Raw genomic sequence first — 5,837 nt, 5'->3', positions numbered from 1 at the left:
GTTATGTGTCAGCCACTATTGTCACCAGACGAGCCTTTGGTGGTGGTGATGTTACAGTGTGGGCAGGTGTGTCTAGTCAATACAGAACTGCCTTACACTTTGTGAATGGTACAATGACAAGCCCATATAACTTGAATAACATATCTAATCCAGTCATTGTGCCTCTGCATGAACATCACAGGCCTAATTTCATGTTCATGGATGACAATGCGCCAGCTCATTGAGGTCTCCTCACTAGGGAACGGCTGCTGGAGACTGGGGTACCTCATATAGAGTGGCCTGCGCATTTTCCAAACCTGAATCCCATTGAAAACCTATGGGATCAGCTGGGTCGCTGTGTAGAGGCTCGTAACTCTGTACCCCAGAACCTCAATGACCTGAGAGCTGCCCTTCAAAAAGAGAGGGATGCTATGCAGCAGACAATGAGTCAACTTGTGAACAGCATGAGATGTCTTTGTAATTGATGCTCAAGGCCACATGACAAGTTTTTGAGACACAGAATTTTTTTTCATGGTATACCCACCACTGTTGTTGACTTTTCTTTCAATAAATTGTTTGAGATGAGGGAATCGCCATTGCATGCTTCTACTTACTGTACATGCCCTTCTTTCATGGTATAATATCACTGTTGTGTGAACTTTTTACATTTTCCATAAATTTCACGCGAAAGCCAAATATCCCTTTTTTGTGAGTAGTGTAAGGGTACTTTCACACTTGCGGCAGGACGGATCCGCATGTACGACATTTTAGTCCGGCGGCTTTCGCCGTGCTGCGCCGGAGCTCCGCCCCCGTCCCCATTATAGTCAATGGGGACGGAGCGGCGGCACGGCGAAATAGCGGCAGGACGGATCAGACATGGTGAACAGCATGTCGGATCCGTCCTGCCACAAGTGTGAAAGTACCCTTAGACCTCCACATAATAAAAGCCGATATTTGAGGCACATTACCATGAGCGTTGCCTCTTTGCAGTGTGTTTTATTGGACAGTTGAGGAGGTATGTTATGTACACAGTGGGTTCACTTTTAGACTTTTGCTGCCGTTTTTACTGCACCTACAGTAGATATTTTTGTGGTAAAAACACCAGCTCCAGATGTTGGCTCCAGGTTTAAAGGAAATCTGAAACACAGGACACACAAACATTTTTGTGCTACTGGTGTTTTTTTTAATTAGGTTGTATTTTTGTCTTGCCATGCGCCGTTTTTTTTTTTTTTTACACAGACGTTTTGACCACCTGTTATAAATGCTAGTGGTCAAGCTCACTGCAATAAACGCAGGTGGCAAAAAAAACACATGCATTTAAGGCAAAATTAATGTTTAAAGGGGTTAGCCTGGAAATAATATTGAAGACCCATCCTCTAGTCCATGTGACGTCACCATACAGCCGTCACATAGGGCTGAGCTGCAATAGCAAGCACAGCCGCTACACTATGCACGGTGCTGTGTTTGGAGGATTTCCTGGATAACCACTTTAACGACCTGTAATGTCCTTAAAGGGGTTATCCATGATCCTTAAAGTACTATAGACTACATAATCCAGTGCTTATTGAATCTTCATAGGTACACCCAGCTTCAACAAAGACTTTCTCAACATATAAATACCCCAATTTGGTGTACATGCACACACTGCTTCTTTTTCTAAACCAGATTCAATTACTTAAGCCAGTACTATTTCATGGTCTAATCTTTACAGCAGCTTACACCATTATAGAAGTTAACCCATAATTAATAAAATAAAAAAAATGAAGATCAGACATTATATAGTACATGACTATATCTTTCTAACACAGCTACAACCTGCCTTGTACCTCACATGGACCCAGAGATCTCCCCATTCATTGTTCCAGTTGCTTTGCTGGATTTTTTTTTTAAGATGAGGCTCAAGGGGAGTGCCCTTTCAGCTGCAGCTCTCTGTCATAGTTCAAGGGTTGTGTATGTTATCAGGGGGAATGTCCTTTCTGATGCAGCCCTCTTCTTGTCAGTGTCACAGCTTCTAACAGTAGATAGGCATGGTAGGAGTTGATGGATGGAACTCAGCAAGTGCGTCCACCTTGGCGATGTTACTGAGGTGGACAGAAAAATAACAAACAGGTGGCACTATAAAGATACAGTTCATTGAATAACTCATTGGCTGTACAAAATTTTAATTACAATTGCAAACCTATTCAGAGCCAGATGCTAGTTTGAAAAATGTAGAATATTTTCAAGGGACAAGCTCTTCTCTTTTTTTGCTATTATTATTATTATTATTATTTTGGTTTGTTGGTGTTTTTCCCTACGTTTTTGTTTGACAGTTATGAAATGTGCTACAGACAAATCATTTGTGTTATGCTGTCTTCTGCAGTGTGCTTGTCGCGAACCAGCGGGTGTAAACCAACTGTGCCATGTGACCTACCCCCTCTAAGGAACCCTTTATTCTTCACAGTACCCCAGATGGTGGGGATAGACTTTCCCAAGGAGAACACCAGGTTGCTACCTCTTGAGGCGAATTGGCACATGAAGTACCTGATCCAGACGGACCAGGGTGTACTAGAGCATGGTACCAGAGGTACAGTCGTAATCAACAGGCCAAGTCGTAACCAGGAGCGACAGTGCAGGACCAAAGGATGAGACAAAGTCAAACAAGCAATGGGTCAGGGCAGGGAGCTCAGGTATGGGTCAGCAAGAGGAGAGACGATACAGGGCAGATAAGGATCAAACAGGAAGTGAAATCCCAAATGCAAGCACGGGTCAGGAATGCAGGTACAAACAACAGCGAACTTTGACGCTCAGGCACCTGGGAAGAGGGCAGGACCATATTTAGGTGCAGGATGGTGGGGATTGGTCACAGGTCACATGTGCAAAACCTTTAAATCATAGGAAGTGACGCGCATCGGCCCTTAACGATGTGATAGAGGGAACAGGCTGGATTACATACTGGAAGGAAACAATGCGGCGGATTCCAGGAAGGACGACACCTGCAAAGACAGACCCTAGGACTGTGGCAGTGAATGGGAAGACACCAGCAGCAGATCAGCGCAGCTAACTGCCCCGTAATGCAGATGGATATGGACAGTGATGGAGGTGGCTAGGGAGGACAGTGCTCACCCAAACATGGAGCCCAGGACCGCGATGGTGAGTAGGGGAACATCAGCGATCAGCAACTGCCGTTACAGTGCTCTAAGAAATGCATTTCTCCTGCTGTTTCTGTATAGGAGTTGAAAATGCCTGTTTAAAACATTATAGTAATAAAATAAGCGAAAACAAAAGCACAAAAAAAAAATGGAGAAAAACAAGAACATACTTATCGTATGCTGTAGCAGCAACTTTCCTGTCTAAACCCACTTGTGATGTCTGCAGCACAGATGTGATATCGCACTTGTGATTTCACGGCACCTTACCTTGAAGGATCACAGTTGTAATCCCACAGTACCTCACTACTTGTGATGTTACAACAGTGTACCTCCGTAAAATACCTGACTTTAATTACATTTGTGATGTCATGGTTGCATACTTTTTCTTTGTAGTTTATATTGGAGGCGTGGTGATCTCCTTTGAGTCATGCACACCTGACCAGTCAATCTGTCCTGGAGGCTGGTTTTAAAGTCAGTATAAAACTGAGTCTGCTTATATAGAACCTACCAGTAGCCATTTGGCTCCAGGAGAAGTATATGGTGGGCTCAGCATGCATGTTGGTACTTGCATCCCTGGATCTGATGAAAGCTGTAATGGCACCGGACGGGGTTAAAAGCAGAGTGTGCTTGGCTTGCATGCTGACCTGCATTCCCTGGACTTTGTGTGGCTGTCATGGCCCATAAACAGGTAGGAACTAGGGTTAGGGACCACTCAAATGAGACGACCTTGACGCGGTGAGTGGCTTATTACGCTTTGGCCAAAATGTACACCAATGTCTCATCCAGCATGGAGGCAGGGCAGAGTGCTGGATGTAGTGTGCGATCACATTTACTTTTATACCTGGTTGCAAACTCTATTTTCTCCTGTCTTTGAAGACTTAGCTAATTAACCTCATCGCACCATACCTCTCTGAAACCCCATGGGAACTCGCCGCAGATTACTAGTTTGAAATCCGCCTGGGATGATATAACGGTACAGTTGTAATGTCACTAGCTTACCTGATTGGAATCTACTTGTGATGTTGTAGTGGTACCGTGTAAAACCCACTTGTGATGTCACTGCTGGCAATTTGACTAATATGAAAACAGTATGTCACAGAAGGTCACTTGGTAGAAGCACATTCATCATATCATGGCAAGAGATATGGCTGGTCTCCTGTGCTATTAATGACAGCTTGCTTGGCAGGAACACAGTTGTGGTCTCAAAGCAACTTTGGTTATTTTCACATCTGCGCTAGTCATTTTCATTGTTCTGCTCTGTTAGAGGAGCAGAACAACAAAAATTACTGAAATGTTGAATGCACATAACTGAAACGAATGGAGTCAAACAGAGCCTACTGACTATAATGGGTGTCCGCTTTTATGCGGAAAACAAAAAAAAAAGTCCTGCAAGCAGGACATCTTTGTATGCTCTTTTTGGCAGAAACTGAAATGGAGACCCCAAACTGAGCCTCCAACGAAGATGTGAGCAAGCACTTACCTGTCTAAAAGACACTTGTGATGACACAGTAGATTTCCAGACTGAAACCTAATTGCTGCAGCATACCTGGCAGAAACACTGTTATGATGTCTCAGTAACTTACATGACCAAAGACTACTCATTACAGAAGTGTAGTTAATTAAAACATAGTAACATAGTTTATAAGGCTGAAAAAAGACAGTTTTTTTGTTCCCTTGTCACAGTCCTGGGGATATATAGATGATGGGATAGATCTCTGTACTGACACCTGATATATTTATACATATTAATTAGATCTCCCCTCAGTCATCTTTTTTATAATGTGAATAACCCTAATTTTGATCATCTTTCTGGGGACTGTAGTCCACCCATTCCAGTTATTACATTAGTTGCCCTCCTCTGAACCCTTCCAGCTCTGCTATGTCTGCCTTGTTCACAGGAGCCCAAAACTGTACACAGTACTCCATGTGTGGTCTGACTAGTGATTTGTAAAGTGGTAGGAATATGTTCTCATCATGGGCATCTATGCCCCTTTTGATGCAACCAATTATCTTATTGGCCTTGGCAGCAGCTGCCGGACACTGGTTTCTACTGCTTAGTTTGCTGTTCACTAAAATTCCTAGGTCCTTTTCCATGTCAGTGTTAAGCAGTGGTTTACCATTTAGTATGTATGAGTGACTTGCATTATTCCTTCCTATGTGCATAACTTTACATTTGTCAGTGTTAAATCTCATCTGCCACTTCTCTGCCCAAGCCTCCAATCTATCCAGATCCCTCTGTAGCAGTATACTGTTCTCTTCTGTGTTGCCACTAAACTGTGTAAAGTAATTATCTGCAAAAATGTATATTTTACTGTGCAAGCTTTCTACAAGATCATTAATAAATATATTGAAGAGAATAGGGACCAATACTGACCCCAGAGGTACTCCGCTAGTAACACTGACCCAATCTGAGTGTGTACCGTTAATAACCACCCTTTGTTTTCTATCGCTGAGCCAGTTACTTACCCACATACAGACGTTTTCTCCCAGTCCAAGCATTCTCATTTTACAGTCAGGTCCATAAATATTGGGACATCGACACAATTCTAAGATATTTGGCTCTATACACCACTGCAATAGATTTGAAATGAAACAAGATGTGTTTTAACTGCAGACTGTCAGGTTTAATTTGAGGGTATTTACATCCAAATCAGGTGAACGGTGTAGGAATTACAACAGTTTGCATTTGTGCCTCCCACTTGTTAAGGGACCAAAAGTAATAGGACA

This window comes from Bufo bufo, chromosome 3 (assembly GCF_905171765.1).
Source record: "Bufo bufo chromosome 3, aBufBuf1.1, whole genome shotgun sequence".
In the NCBI taxonomy this organism is placed as follows: Eukaryota; Metazoa; Chordata; class Amphibia; order Anura; family Bufonidae; genus Bufo; species Bufo bufo.
This window is presented reverse-complemented; position numbering follows the sequence as displayed.